The sequence below is a fragment of the Anolis sagrei genome, chromosome 4, assembly GCF_037176765.1.
Source record: "Anolis sagrei isolate rAnoSag1 chromosome 4, rAnoSag1.mat, whole genome shotgun sequence".
NCBI lineage: Eukaryota > Metazoa > Chordata > Lepidosauria > Squamata > Dactyloidae > Anolis > Anolis sagrei.
The window spans coordinates 55,821,345-55,837,627 of NC_090024.1; positions in this window are offsets into that span (position 1 = coordinate 55,821,345).

The following is a 16,283-nucleotide window of genomic DNA, read 5'->3' on the forward strand; positions in this document are numbered from 1 at the left end:
AGACATTTTTGACCTCTGGAGGGTTGAGGACACAAAAATATTTCTGGGATATTTCATGCAGATGACTGTAATTAAATCCTCTTTTTTAGTCATAATGCATGATATGACTCTAAAATATCACATCATTTTTATGGTGTCGAAGTCCATTGGCAAGCATGTATACTCCCAATTGTTTTTTCTAGTTGAACGTTTCTGGAATCTAATATGTGGTCAAACAAATCAGGTGCAAATATTTTCTGATTTTCCAGACTTAAACATTTATAAGTAGGGGCTTTGCTCAGTTATGAAAATGAAAGGGGAATTTGTAAGGTAATTAAGAGGAAATGAGATGAATTGTACCTTTATGAACAGCTGTGTTTACTAGCTCCTGTGTACACTAATCAGGAAATCAGATTACCCTTTGCTACTATAAATATGTCTTGTAATAAGAAACCAGGATTAAATTCAAACTAGAATAGAACAAAGGCTGTGTTAGCCTTGGAAAAGTAAATTCTTGGAGTAGCTCTTGTATCCTAGAGAGAACTCTAGCTTATCAAGAGCTTCTCACAGAAACAAAGATTTGCAAATGATTGAACAGGTAGGTTTATTGCTGTTTACATTCTGCTATCTAAAGAGCTACTTTTCTAAAGCAATTCTTCCACTTCTAGCACACATATCCAGTTAATCAAAAACAAGTGGCCATAGAATATGAAAGGATAAAAACAATTTTGATACATTTGAAGTCAATGATGAAACTCCACAATAATCCCTCACACGAAATGAATGCCTGTACCTTGTTAAGGAATTTGGTGTCATCTCATTAATATTTTTTAGTAAAAAGCCGGCTGATGGCAGCATCTTTGAGACAGGATACAACAAGAAATTAAGTCTATTAGAAAAACAAATACAGGACATAAACAAATCCTTGAAAAAGTTTTTTTAAAGGCATCATGCACACTACCCTTTTATATTCAGAATTGCTTTTCATCTAGTGGAAGCCGGGAAGAATGGAAGGGGTAGAAAAGTTATTTCTGCAAGTTCCCCCTTTTGCTCTAGATGAGTGTAGTAGGTGATGGGATGCCACAGGTTTGAGCAATGTGGCCCATGGGACCACACTTTTATGGTCGCTGAATGTCCCTTCCAATTACAGTCATGAAGGGAAAAGGAGTACTGAAGTAATTTTCAGTAGCCATGAAAAGCATAGAACATTGAATTGCAGGAGACATCTTACATTGTTCAAAGAAATCTACTTCAAGTATTATTATTATTATTATTATTAATAATAATAATAATAATCTTTATTTATAACCCGCCACCATCTCCCCATAAGGGACTCGGGGCGGCTAACTTGAGGCCAAGCCCAAAATAATACAACATAATTAAACATACAATAACAAAAATACATCATAACAAAATATAAAATAAATTACTTTATAGTTTCCTTTACTAATTAATTTCTTAAGGCCTAGAGCAGGGGTCCTCAAACTAAGGCCCGGGGGCCGGATCCGGCCCTCCAAGGTCATTTACCTGGCCCTCGCTCAGGGTCAGTCTAAGTCTGAAACTACTTCAAAGCACACAACAACAACAATCCTATCCCATCAGCCAAAAGCAGGCCCACACTTCCCATTGAAATACTAATAAGTTTATATTTGTTAAAATTGTTCTTCATTTTAATTATTGTATTCTTTTAAAGTGTTTTTTGCACTACAATTAAGATATGTGCAGTGTGCATTCATTCATGTTTTTCTTTTTCAAATTATAATCTGGCCCTACAACAGTTTGAGGGACTGTGGCCTGGCCCTCTGTTTAAAAGGTTTGAGGACCCCTGGCCTAGAGGCTCAGAAAGGACACAGCACAAGGGTATGTCTCTATTGAGAAGCTTGATTTGGGGAAACTGAGGGCCCTTCAACACTGCCATACAACCCAGCACATCAAGGTAGAAAATCCCACAATATCTGCTTTGAACTGGGTTATCTGCGTCCCCACTGCCATATATTCCAGTTCAAAGCAGAAAATGTGGAATTTCATCCAGCTGTGTGGAAATGTTCTTAGGGATGTAACTAGTCCACTATTTCATTCTCATTAGTTAGAAAGCATGATTCCTACCATTTTCTTTTCACTGATGAGAAAACAGATGTGCCTATGCTATTCTCACTGGGTGCATGCACATCCCAAAGGGTTTTTGGTAATGTACTATGTGTATGTGAAACTCATATGTTTTTCATTATTTGGCATTTTTTATTTAAAAATGCATTTAAAAAAAAACCTTAGACGACTATCTGGACATTAATTTTTGTACAAAACTCACGTGTTTTGTACAAAACTATATGTGTATTTTTGTGCAGAAAAAGTCTCAAAACACTTTGGGATGTACAAATACCAGACAAGATTGTTCAGAATTCTCACTTCTGTTTTATACTTTCCATTTGGGTTTCTTGAGTGTTGGAAAATCCATTATTCAGACTTAAAACAAATCACAACATATATTCTTCCCATGTCTAGTAGGGCTGTATGATCAATAAAATAAGTTGCAAACATCATTACAAAATTAGGGGGCACCAGCGTTTCATTGCTAAAGTATCATTAAAAATGTTACTATTAATGAGAGTAACAAAAGTTTTGTTACTATTTCATTAAAGTAATTGTGCATGTGGAGGGAGGCTTCTGGGGCTCCTTCCTACCCCATTTTTAGGGCTATTGGGGTGAAGCTTTCTATAATGGTAGAACACATTTAACACTGTAAGTCAACGTATGCTTGTTTGTCTGTTTATTTGTCTCTCTGACAAAGGCTGTTGCTATGTGAAGTGGTGCTTTGTGATGTCATTGGATTGGCTGTTGCTAGGTAAAGTGGCCCTTTCAGGTGTCACTGGAAAAAGAGAGCCCTGTTGCTATGGAGACATTGTGATTGAGGGGAGGGGAAAAGTGGGGGGAGAGAAAGAAAGAAAGAAAGAAAGAAAGAAAGAGAAAAAGAAAGGAAATGAGAATTAAGAGAGTGGGGAAAGGCAAAAGAAAGAAAAAGGAGGGAAGGAAGAAAAAAGGAAAGGGGAAAAGGTACAAGGGGAGGGGAGGAAAGAAAGAAAAAGAAGAGATGAAAGGAGGCAGGCAGAGACACTCAGGCAACACTGGGTATATACAGTAGCTAGCAATGAGATACATCCCTGCCCTGGTGTGAGACTAAAAGTCCATGCTGTAAACATACGATTATTCTTTCTTAAAACATAACCTTATCTTGCAGCACAGTATCACATTCTATGCATTGCCTTTTCTTAAGTCTCTGACACTATTTGGGGAAGCAACCACTGCACTCATTGGAGATGCACCAGCCTTCCCCGAAGCTCTGCACATCAGATGAAGAAGAAGGATAACAGAAATGTAAGTTTCCTTCAGTAGCCTGCTCATTACAAATCTGCAATGCTGTCATCACTGCTAGAGTTTAAAATGATATTTTCCCCAATCTTAGTATACTGCCTTTTAGACCAATGTCACTAGGGAAATATCACAGGATGCTTTATGGATGGCTGCCCTGTTTTATATGCAGGTACATCATAAAGAACGTTATGCCTGAGAGGCTTTCTAGGGACACTGTGCGTTTTGCCTAGGTAAGAGTCTCCTTTACTATTCTTTCTCTATGATAAAATGTATCCCCCATTCACCACTTTTTGCCCATTTATAATTTAGCAATATTCTTGCTCTTTCCAGCTTGAAAAATCCAGGAACCCCTCAGGATCTGGGTCCTTCACCCCCCCCCCCAACCCCATTTTCTTCTGCCCTAGAACCTGTGCAATTAACTTCTGTCACCTTAAAAGCCTTTCTCACAGCACATTGCATCAGCTGTTGAAGCATATGTAATTACATCCAACAGAACCTGTCCTGGGGCATGCTAGTTTCATACAATTTTTATATCACCTTTTTTCATTATTCAAGCAGAGTGAAATCTTTAGGACAATGTGATTAGACTAAAATTGGAACTATTCAAGGTATGGCATTCTGTGGGAAATGTGGGCTTTTCACATCTTTACAATGAATTCAAAAGCACATTGTGAGAGCAAAAGGAAGGAATTAAATTCACTTGGCACATAGAGCTCATATTGTAATGTCTGGACACAATCCACTCAGCACATCTCCCGAGCCAAGCCCACTAAACTGATTAGAATTCCTGCTCCTGTTGATTACTGCTTTCACCAGAGTTGTTCTCCAATGAATTAATAGTGTAGCCTGTACCATCATTTTGACTGCTTATTATAAGAGCATATTAGTGATTCATTACTATTTTATGGCCTTAGCTGAAGTTTAATTTGGTGGAAATTGAGTCACTGAAGATGGGCTCATTATACATCTATCTGTGATCTTTTTCTGGCATTGTCAAAATGAATCTCTTATAGCCAATATGAGAAGATGAAATATCCGAGGAAAGGTATGAGTCTATATTTCCAACTGATGTGTTTAATTCTTAAATGAAAAAGAGTAACAGTGACATAGGAGAACCAGCATGGCATAGCGGTTTGAGCACTGGAATATCACTTTAAAGACCAGGGTTCAAATTCATGTTTGGTCACGGAAACCTTCTGGGTGACCCTTGTCACAATGTCTAGACCTTAAAGGAAAACAAAGACTAATCCTCTTTGAACAAATCTTGTGAAGAAAACTCTCTGATAGCTTGCCTTATGGTTGACATAAGATGGAAATGAGTTGAAGGCACACAATGTCAAAACTGGAATAAAAAGAGATGTTGATCAACACAACAAATAAAAGTATTAGCAATGTTAGCTTATGTGGGTCTGTAATTGGTTAAATGACTGAACTCAAAGGGTACTCATCAATGGTTCCAATTCATCATGGAAAGAAGTGACCAATGGAGTGCTGCAGGATTCATTCCTGGGCCCAGTACAGTTCAATATCTTTATTAATGACTTGGATGAAGTAAGTTTAGAGGGCACAATTATTAAATTTGCAGATGACACCAAATTAGGAGGGATAGTTAATACTCCAGAGAACAAGATCAGTATTCAAAATGACCATAATATATTACAGAGCTGGGCCAAAACTAACAAAATGAATTTCAGCAAGGACAAAAAATACTTAGGCAGAAAAAATGAAATGCAAAGATACAGAATGAGTTATACTTGTGCATGATGTCTAGATCTAGGGAAGTCATTGTGCCCCTCTATTCTTCTTTAGTTAAACCTCACCTGGGATACTGTGTCCAATTCTGGGCACCACAGTTCAAAAGAGATATTGATAAGTGGAAGATGTCCAGAGGTAGGCAACTAAAATGATCAAAGGTCTGGAGACCATGCCCTATGAGGAGCATCTTAAAAGACTGGGTATACTTAGCTTGCAGAAGAGAAGGTTGAGAGGAGTCGCCTCTGGACTGAGAGGGTTGGTATATAAATATAGTAAATAAATAAATATATGTGAAAAGATGCCATAAGGAAGAGGGAGCAGGCTTGCTTTTTGCTGCCCTTGAAACTAAGACTCGGAGCAATGGATTCAAATTATAGGAAAGAAGATTCCATCTGAACATTAGGAAGAACTTCCTGACTGTAAGACCTATTCAGCAGTGGAACTCTCTGCCTTAGAGTGTGTTGGAAGGTCCATCCTTAAAAGCTTTTAAACAGAGTCTGGATGGCCATCTGTCAGGGGTACTTTGTACTTTTCCAGCATGGCAGGGGACTGAACTATTATTTATTATTTATTTATTCACTACATTTATATGCCGCCCTTTTCACCCCGAAGGGGACTCAGAGCGGCTTACAAGATATAAGACGGTTCATGTGGTCTCTTTCAACTCTATTATTTTATGATTCTCTGTTGCACTGTTATACATCTTATACTAGAATTTAGATGATTAACATAATACCTGTTTTTACCCCCACAATTCTTGCTTTGTTTATTTTCTTATTTATTTGTACTAGTCCACATTTGATCCAATCTCTCTCATATGTTTCCTTTCCTAGTGTTCTAAACTTTATCATATATTCATGGAAAGGTAATGCAGTATAGCCACCTCTGTGTAAAACAGTGTTCTACATAGCTCTCCAGGACACCAGAAATAATTATGTTAATTAGGTTCTGGGGAATATAGTCCAAAACTTAAACCTAAGGGCTATTCCTAACCAGTGCAAGACCATTGGATTAATACATCAAAACTTATGAAAACTAACTAATTGAGTGGATCTTCTTCAGTACATGTTGGTGTGACTCATAGAGGGTTCAAGGGATAGTAAACACTGATATTGTGTGCATGGAGTAGTTAGAGATTATGATTATGGAGCCAAGACACAAAGAGTTTTGAGAAACAGACTTAAGACTATTTTATAGGAACTCAATTCTAAAACAGGAACATTTCTCAAGGTGCTAATTTAAGCTAGCTTCATTCTAGCAAAGTGCAGAGAGGACTGATGAAGACGTGGAGAAACATCCCTAAGAGTATCAGTTTACATCATAGTTGTGTCAGGATAGGTAGACATAGAAGGGGGACACTTTGGGCCACTCAAATTATCTAACCCTATTACGAGAACTTGTCTGAGGCATTCTTGATTCTACAGTGCTAACATTGTCAGACTTCTAAAAGAAAATGTCTTTGGACTCTGCAATAACCCACAGCTGTGATAGGTTAACCTCTTCCTGATAAAACCTTAGCATTTGTTCAGCTAGAGGGAGGATGACTGTCAGTTAGGTAAAACTGATCCCAAACTAGTACTCTGACAAAATCACTGGAAGCTGAAAATTCAAACTGTGATGGTTTATTCTGGGAAATGGAATCTTTGTCAAGTAGCCATAGGGAGGCAACCAAAGCAGCTTGGTGAAAAGAAAGCTTATGAAGGAAAAATGTTTCCTGGGGTGTGGAGGAGATAGGAGGAGGCTATAAAGTAAGTTATAGCATGGGCTTTGACATCAAGAAGAAAGAGAAGGGAGGGGAAATTGCCATAGGGTTAAGAGAATGGAGGAAAGTAAAGTTAAAGACAGAAGAGAAAAATATCTTACTGGTCCATTATATGGTTCTGCATGAAACCAGATAAGAGACTATTTGTATGGCATCTGGGACAAACTCTAACTAAAAAATATCAGTAGTTGAAGGAAAGAGGATGTTCGGGTGAACTAGGAATGCATCTCGGGAATGTATGAAATGCCACAAATATCCTCTATAAAACTATTGATACTATAGCTTCCCATTTCTAAAGATGGCATTCTCAAGATTCGGGACTGCTCTGTCTCAAAGGATGTTGTGGTTGAGCAGGAAGGATTCCCTGCTTTTGTAATTGATTGAAATATTTTCATATTTTCATATATGGCTATGGTAAATATTGACTTAAATCTGAAAGTGATGTATGGTGATAAAATAAATGCAAATATAAGGAAAAGGAAAAAGGACATTAATTGTCATGTATATAACTATGCGTAAGTGACTTTATGTTGCTGTGCCTTGTAGGAAAGTATGTATTACCTGATGCATTCTTTTCACCCAAAATTCAGTACTATGAAAAAAATTCTGAAAGGAACATTCTTCAACAATGTGGGCACTTAGTCTACTGAAACAAATGTGCAGTGGATTAGATGTGATTCTACTCATAAAATGAGTGGAAGAAAAACTATGAAATTTGAGGCCAATTTTAGCAGTTTAGGGAAGTTACAGATTTAGGAATTACAATAATAATAATTATATTGTATTATTTACAGACATAATAAAAAAGATAAAATAGTAACATAAAACTGAGATGGTCCTGAAAGTGTAGGGGAACGGCCCTGTGATTATGAAAAAACCGAGTGAACTATGATAGTGGTATGGCTTTATTCCACAAAGCTAAGCCTCAGATTAGTTCAACAGTTCTAGGAAAAACAAAACCCAAAAGAAAAACATGTAGAAGAAATTATATCTAAGGACTGGTGCTATGAAGCACCAGTAGATATTTTGGTGGGAAATTCCCTTTCATCAGTAAACATAAGGTTCTTATCCAATGGAAACATGGGGCCTTTCCACACAGCCTTATATTCCAGAATATCAAGGCAGAAAATCCCACATTATCTGAGTGTGGACTCAGAGAACCCAGTTTAAAGCAGATAATGTGGGGTTTTCTGTCTTGATATTCTCAGCTATAGCGCTGTGTGGAAGGGCCCATGGTCAGATGCAGCTCTACCAGCCACTTCTGTAGAGATTTACTGCAGTTTGTCAAGCAGGGGAGTTATTCCCAGTAATTTGTCAGTTACTCAAAGTAATGTTAGGAGCCAAGGTGCTGGGAACACAGGGCCCTTCCACACTGCCCTATATCCCAGAATATCAAGACAGAATTATAGAATTATAGAGTTGAAAGAAACCTTGTAGGCCATCCAATCCAACCCCCTGCCAAGAAGCAGGAAAATTGCATTCAAAGCACCCCCAACAGATGGCCATCCAGCCTATGTTTAAAAGCCTCCAAAGAAGGAGCCTCCACCACACTCCGGGGCAGAGAATTCCACTGCTGAAAATCTCTTACAGTCAGGAATTTCTTCCTAATGTTCAGATGGAATCTCCTCTCAAAGCAGATATTGTGGGATTTTCTGCTTTGATATTCTGGGTTATATGTCTGCGTGGAAGGGCCCACAGTGGAATCTTTTAGCCCTCCTGGCAAAACTGTGGGCTCAGTGAACATCATTCCCCATGTCTACAATTAGCAATTAAAAGCAAAAAGCATAGCAATGAGTAACAGATTTGTTTTCATCATGTTTGTTTGGTCCATATTTTTGTATGTGGAAAATCAGGTATTTAGGCAGATAGTCCATATGAGGAGTGAAGTGAGATTTATAACAACATCACGGATCAAGGCAGGGAACAAAAGATTAATATATAAGACCAACAGAATTAAAACAGAAACATGATTTAAAAATAAGCAACCAATTAAAGAGTACAACATTAATTTAAAACCATAAACATTAAAAACAATCAATTGATAATTGAAAGTCCATAATTTAAAAGCCACCTGGATAGGTCTTCCAGAAGAGATTTGTCTTTAATGCTGTTTTAAACTCAGACAACGTATTTAGCTGTCAAAGTTCTTCTGTCAGGTCATTCTACAATTTGGTGTAGCTGAAGAAAATTTCCACTGGTTAACAGCTAAAAGCCTAGACCTGGCTGATTGAAGTAAATGTCCCTCAGAAGATGATGCTTTCTCTAGAGCAGGGGTCCTCAAACTAAGGCCCGAGGGCCAGCTATGGCCCTCCAAGGTTATTTACCCAGCTCTTACTCAGGGCCAACCCAAGTCTGAAATGACTTGAAAGCACACAACAACAACAATCCTACCTCATCAGCCAAAAGCAGGCCCACACTTCCCATTGAAATACTAATAAATTTATATTTGTTACAATTGTTCTTCATTTTAATTATTGTATTGTTTTTAAGTGGGGTTTTTTGCACTACAAATAAGATATGTGCAGTGTGCATAGGAATTCATTCATTTTTTTTCAAATTATAATCTGGCCCTCCAACAGTTTGAGGTACTGTGACCTGGTCCTCTGTTTTAAAAGTTTGAGGACCCCTGCTCTAGAGAGCCAGGTTACAACTCCCTCTTTAGATTATCACTATTTCAAACAACTCAAACTGATGATTATCTGGTGAAAAACAAAGAAATAAAATGGTTAAAATTTTAATTTTTACTTATGAAAGAAGGTAATTATGGTAATAATCCTGCTACACTGGGGATAAACTTTCTAGCAGTGGATAATGTTTAATTCACCATATGTTGTGTAATAAATACAGTAGATGCTCTTTTTTGAGAAAAAAATACTTTGGCAATTCTAACATTATTTAACAGTATGAAGGAAAACTACCATTTTCAGGTGTTATGTGAACATGAGGTGGGTGGGTAGAAGAGATCACACATAATAGATGTTTTGCATCCATATATATATATATAGTGTGAAAGTGGCACCTGTCCCATGCATAACAATACACAGTAGGGTTTCCAGAAACCTTGCAAAAGAGGCTCTCAGTGGGGTTTATATGCAGTGATAGTTTCTGAACAAATGTGTAGCATAATCGTGCTATTTACTACTAGACGTCAGTGAATAAAACTGTATTAAATAATCAAAAATAGGATTTTCAACAGACCATTGAAGTATATACTGTTTTCCATCTAAATATACAAGTATGCACATGACTGAGATCTTAATTTGTCATTTTGAAAAACACCCCACTTTCTATTTGGACTGATTTGAAGCTATTTTGTTTTGATTGGGGTATCAAGCATGAGCTGAGATATGGCAGTCTTATGGGTTCTATTTCCAACTGACTTTGACTGGAAAACCCCAAATGACTACAACTTTTTCCACTTTGTCATAACTCGATGGTTTTTACAGGTACAGTAGTCTTATAGAAGTTGGGTGATACAGACAGATGGGTGCAGAGATTCTTGTGTCTCCAAAGAACCCACTTAAAATATAATTCCTCTCAGATCCCTTTTAGACTATTTGATCCATACATCAAGGCATGTGTGGATCACCTTTTTAACTAAAAGAGATATTTGGGACTATTTGCTAAAATGGCGTACCCCCACCTCCAGATTTCTTGGAGATAATTTAGGGGAGCTGTGAGAGAATAGAATTTCAGGCAAATGGTTCTCATAAAACAGTGTAATTAATAAACCTGCAAAAATATTTAAGAATAGGTGGAATTATTTATAGTACAGGAAGGGTAAATGATTTATTTCTCTTTCCCTCCATGTATGGTGTTTTAAAATTTATTTATTTATTTATTAGAAAATTGCAAACATGGCAGATGTTTCTGGGCAACAAAAGCTGCAATCTTTCAGAAAGAAAGATGTAAGAGCTAGGGATGGAAAGAATATTAAAAATATTTTAAAATGATAAAGATGTATTTTTCACATTTTCACAGGTTTTTTTCCTTTGGGAAAAAATCACCTGGAAATTCTCTCAGAACAAATCCTACAAGTTAAATGTTTTTGGAATGGTGCACTTCTCAAAGCAAGAAGAAAATGCTAAAATTATTAGTTATTTCTTTAAATAATGGATTTAGCAAAAATATTTCTCTACTGGTGGGTTATCATGTCTTAAAATTTGAAATATGGATTGGAAGAATAACATGAGCTAGCTTAGTTTCCAATTATTATTCTCACCCAATGCCACCTGCACTTGTCCAATCTCACTGCCATGCTTTGTCCATTGTTTAAATTAGTATAACTATTTAAATAGTTTTTATCTTTATCTAACATGTGTATTTATGCAAAAGAAGATGGAGGGTGGAATCATGATGGACTGGTCAACTGGTCTCCCTCTCTTCTTCTCAAACAATGTCACAAAATGAAATCTAAAAGACAGTATTCTTATTGATTGCCTTTCTGAATCTCTCTCATCCCAGGGAGAAGTTTGAAGGAGGTGGGGAAACTAGGAGGCTGGAACACTGGTGATGGCCATAGTTGTTGCCCTTCTTGTGGCAGAGACTTTCCTAGATTTCATGCAGTCTTCAAATCCTTAACTGCAGATGTTGGAGTTTGAAATTCTGGCGCAAAACATGCACTTTATGACTGAGCTAGAAAGTAGTTTTCATTTCCTAAATGGTAAGAAATTCAGATGAATTAGAAAAATTTTCTACTACAAACAATCAATTATTTGAATTAAACACTGTGCAAAAGTTATCTATTTATATTCTGGATAAACCTTTAAAGTATGTTATAACTCAAAGGAAAATAGGCTTGCATTTAAGAGACCAAAGTGGAAATATTAATAGTTTGACTCTAAATCCATGAGTTATAGCTCTTGGGGGCAGGCATTCCTTTGAAACATGTTGATGTTTCAATTATGGGATAATCCATAATCAAATGAAGTATCCATCTGGTGGATACATCAGTGTCGTAATGGAGTCTTACAGATATAACCCAACTTTCTGAAGAATAATTTCCTTGTACAGAAATCTCCCAAGGGCATCAAGTTCATTCAGCTTCCAACTGGTATTGTCAAAGCAAGCAAATTAACATCATCAAGGGAGGATATGCTTTTTGTGGTATTTGAGTCAACAGAAAATCAAAGTACCATATAGAAATATTTTTGGGTCAAGCAGCTTGCTACCTTTTAACCCCTTAAAAAATCTAATTAAAATTTTATTAAAATGGTTATTTTCTATGCATAACAGGACACTAGCCTTTCAGCTGTTTCACCGTGGACAATGCATTTCACATATTTTAATAGAATTATCAAATATAATTTGATGCAAAGGAATGGTTAACAAACTGTTGGGACCAGGGAATGTAAAGTGAATTTCACCCAAAAAGTTATAACGAATTAAAAAGAGAAGGAGAAGGGAGCGAGAAGGAAGAAGAGTGAAGAGATAAACTTCAGATCTTATCAGGGAAAACTTGAAATGCTGGGTCCAAGATCTGGAACAAATTAATTGTCATGATCTGGTTACCAGAGATTGCCAATGCAGCAACTGCTTGCCTTAAATGAACTGGAGGCAGAATGTGAAAAAAAGATCACCCGCCATGCTCCTCACCTCATCCCACAAGGGAAGTGCCACCATCAGGCTTCCTCCTATTGTTTTCTATGCTGCCTCCTGTGATGCTTGGACCTCTCTTCAAGCACAGAGCCCCACCAGAAGTAGAACAATGTCATGTGATGGGATCTGGTGGGCTCTGTGCCTGAAGAGAGGTCCAAATGTTCTAAGACAGCAATTTTTGTTCATGTGATGAAGTCCTTGGTCACTTAAGTTGTTCTATGGAGAAATTGCAACCTTTCTGAGTTTTCAGTTCCTGCATGAGAATTATAAAAATGCTTCTGTGCCCAAGACCTAAAAGTATAAATGAGTGGTAATCCAATACAGCATCAGTGTAGTGTAGTGATCTGAACACTGAACTACAACTTTGGAAACCAGCATCTGAAGCGTTGCTTGGCCATGAAATCTATCTGTTGATATTGGGGAAGCCACACGGTGGCTGGATCTATACTGCCAGATAATCTAGTTTCAGAATGAAGATCAACTGCATTGAACTGGATTATATGGCAGTATATACTTATATAATCCAGTTCAATGCAGTTAATTTGCATTCTGAAATGTGATTCTATGGCAGTGTAGATCCAGTCTCAGTCAGCTTGAGAGGAAGAAAATGACAAACCTCTTCTGAACTACTCTTGCCGAAAAAACCACATGGTATGTTCACTTGTCATAGGTTAGAAATGACTTAAAGGCATAACAACAAGAACAAGGTTCTAGAACAAAACATAATATAAAGACAAATTATTTGGAATGATTCCGTGTCTGGGAAGAAAAGATTTATGTAGTGAAAGAATATTTTGTCTTCCTTATGAAAATGCAAATTAAATCATTAATAGTGTATAAATGACTGCAACTAGAAGACTGTCGATGTGCATCCTGTTCTAAATTAAATAAAAGCAGCGTTTGTTCCATTAAATCTGTGGGTGTACATTTTCAGCCACTTTTTATAAATGCACATTTGCATATTTATGCTTGCTAGGCATTCTGCCAGAAAACACCATTTTCCTGTATCCTGACACATATATGAGGAAAGGTTTACGAAATATTCCTGTAAAGTTCACCAGACTGAGTAAGAAAAATGATTGTTTGAATACTATTACAGGATTTAAATTTGGTCTTCAGGTTGTAAACAGAAGTTGAGATCGTGCACAGAACATATACCTAGTATGTTATCTGTCTTCTGATTTAATTCTCTAAAACCCATGTTAAAAAGTAGCTAGTCCTACTTAGCAAAGGAGTTTTGCTGGTGAGTGGGGCATTAAAAGGTACAGGAAGAAGACAATAGCCGGACAATTCCTGACTCATCCCCTGCTCCTTGGTAACACAAAAATGGCTGTGTTGGGGGCATTGGACTATTTTACAAAGAAAGGTAGCTATCTGATACACATAGGATGCATCTATACTGTAGACTTTAATCAATATGACACTACTGTAATTGGCATGGCTCAATGCTATGGAATCCTGGGATTTGTCATTTGGTAAGACACAAAGCACTGTTTAAAAGAGAAGCCTACACACCTTGTAAAATTACAACTCAAATGTTTCAATAGTATTGAGCTATGACAGTTAAAGCGGTGTCAAACTGCTTTAATTCTACAGTGTAGAAGTACTCAGTCTCCTTATGCAGAATCATAGTCAATATGACTTATTCAGTAGGCATGTTTTAGACATGAAAACATCAAACATAAATAAGGACCATCTGTGATGCTTGATATTCATGGCAGAGTAAGAATTTAGATCAGCCATTTCTCTAGAATTTGAGAGAAATCAATAGTGTATATTAGAAATGGCAGAGTTTAGTCAGAGTGCTAAATTTACAATGTTTGGTTTTTATGAATTGTTCTCAGTAAAGCCTTTAAGACAAATTTTGTTCTTTGTGCTTTGATCTTGTTGAGGGGACTTCAGTTGTGAATGAAAACAAGGGGTTGATTTTCTTTCTTTTCTTTAAATGAAGAGTGCTGACTTAATGTGTTTTATAGATTTTTCTGTCACCAAATTATTATTGCCAGTCCCCTGTGAAGTTGCTTTCAAGCACTTCTGCTTCACTGAAGCTTTTGTTTTAATAATAAAGTTAATCCCAAAGCATATCTCTGGAACCACCCAGGAATATTAAGTGGCCCAAACAAATCTGTTTTTTTAAAGGTACACACATTTGTGTTGGACAAGGACTACATTTGTTTCTGATGTCTTCTGAAACAGTCATCTAAAATCTGAATCTGGTTGAGAAACTTGGTGGTGATTATTCAGTTAAATTGTTTATTACACTTCATTTTGATATCAGTAGAGATGCCCATGTGACCAGGAAGAAGAGGGGGATTATTTCATCTTCTTTTGGGTTGCATAGGTGCCTCTGTTGATGTCAGAATGGAAGGCCCACAATGCCGAGGAGCTTGCACAGATCTATGTGCCCAAAGCAGAGGGATACTCCTGCAATTCCAGGGTATATAAATCAGGTAAAACATGTTTTATCACTGTAAAACCTGTGATACATATCAAAACTAGATAAATGTTGTGGGAACAACCAGAAATAAATTCAGGGTGAATCCAAGTTTGTTTTTGTTTTTTTGCTTGTGAGGAGTTGCCATTTGTCCATCAAAAACATATCTTGGGGCCCTTCCAAACAGGCCAAAAATCCAAAAGGAAGTGGGATTTTAAAACCACTTCTTCTCGGAATGGAGGCCACACAGCTGGCCTAAATCATGTGGTTTTTCAGGAGTGGTGTACAGATACTCACTCCTACTGATCCAAGATCAGCAGGAATGGGCCTGAGCACTACCAGCCTCACCCTCCCTGCCCTCCATTTCTTCTGAACTTACCAGCAGAAAGCCCCGTTTGAGGCCTTCAAGCTTTTCTCCTCGCTCTCCCAGCCCTTGGAACAGCCTAAGGAGGGCTTTTGGGTAGGGGAGGGGGAATTTCTTCCAGGGAGGAGGAAGAGAGGAAAAAGCTCCAAGCATGCATGGAAGACTTCTTCCAGTAATTGAGAAGGAAATGGGGGGCAGGAGAGAGTCCATACAGGAGGGAAGGAAGGAAAACATTTGTTTTTCATGTCTGCAGGGATACACAGGCATAGAAATGTGTGTGTTTCTCAGGAGGAATTGAGTTTAATGGCAGCTTTAAAATACGTGTTTTTGAGCTTTTAAACTGGTTCCTCCTGCTTTTTGGCTAAATTGCATTTAGCCACCCCCACCCCCCTTTTAACCCAGGTTACAATGCATGTGTAGAAGGGACCCCAGGAGCTTCAATGAGGTTCAGACTCCATTGAGAAGGAAGTTTCCTGATGGTAGTTTTGCACATTTCTTCTCAGTTGATGAACTTCATTTGGGGATAAGATTTGTATAGTCAGTGGTACCTCACACCAGACAAACTAGCAAAGTTTTACAAGAACCAGGATGCAAAGTGTTGGAAATGCAAAGATGAGAAGGGCACATACATACACATGTGGTGGAGCTGTAACAAAGTAAGAAAATATTGGAAAATCCACGCCGCAACTCAAAAAATAATCCAAGAGCAAATAAATTTCAACCCCTAAATCTTCCTGCTGGGAATTACGAACAAAAAATTAGAAAAGAATAAAGATATCCTCCTCACTTATCTAACATCTGCCGCTAGAATTGTCCTCACAAGGCATTGGAAAAGAGAAGAAATCCCCTCGAAACAAGAATGGCTAACAAAAATGATAGAGATCATGAAAATGGACTTACTAAACCAAAAATTGGCTCATAATCAAAATAGAACCAGAAAAGAGTTGGACTGGTCTCAACTAACCAACTTTTTGAAACAAGAGAAGATGAAGTATATGTTATGAAACAGAAGAATAAAGAAT